The sequence below is a fragment of the Schistocerca piceifrons genome, chromosome 8 (assembly GCF_021461385.2).
Source record: "Schistocerca piceifrons isolate TAMUIC-IGC-003096 chromosome 8, iqSchPice1.1, whole genome shotgun sequence".
In the NCBI taxonomy this organism is placed as follows: Eukaryota; Metazoa; Arthropoda; class Insecta; order Orthoptera; family Acrididae; genus Schistocerca; species Schistocerca piceifrons.
The window spans coordinates 387,304,802-387,305,485 of NC_060145.1; the positions used below are offsets into that span (position 1 = coordinate 387,304,802).

At 40.6% G+C, this 684-nt stretch overlaps 1 non-coding gene across 1 annotated transcript; it reads left to right on the forward strand.

Moving 5' to 3' along the window:
* Trnaa-cgc lies at window positions 1–72 on the forward strand. The gene has a single exon. It is a non-coding gene; the product is annotated as a tRNA-Ala (tRNA).
* Window positions 73–684: the final 612 nt, after the last annotated feature.

Genomic DNA, 684 nt, shown 5'->3' on the forward strand with positions numbered 1-684 from the left:
GGGGGTGTAACTCAGTGGTAGAGTGTCTGCTTCGCATGCAGAAAGTCCTGGGTTCAAATCCCAGCTCCTCCAAATATTTTTGCTGTCACGATCGGTCAGCTTGTTCAATCAGGAGACTCGCCATCCACGTAATAAGAAAACAGAGTGCTATTCTCGTCAGTGAAATATGGAAAAGTCATGAGACGTCCGCAAAGGATCATTGACAAAATAAAACAAAGAAGAAACAGATCGAGTAAAGTATTATTGTCGGCGGTCTAGGAGGCAACTTCCTGGCGAATAGGTTTTGTTCGTATCTGGCTTAGTGATTTTTTTTGTCTTGTTTCTCTCTGTATTTGTTTAATTAGTAGAAATCATGATTTCAAGAGATTTTCGAACATCAAAAAGGTACAACATGTAGTTCCTTTTCCACTCAATATCTCAATCAAAGGGCTACAATTTCAATGAGTGTCTGTTATCTGTGAGGAACGGAGTCTTCGAGGAGGCTAATACATCTGTTCTTTTCTGCCACCTCCTCCCAGGCGGCTAGGGTGATTTTCCGAAGTTCATATATGTTTGACATTGCGTCAGTCGTTGGAGGCGATCTGAAAGTTATATTATTCTTGAAGAATCAAGTTTGCCAGGATCGCTAGTAATAGTTTTTATTACTAATATCGATTTCGACAGATCCTACTCTGTCATCATCGG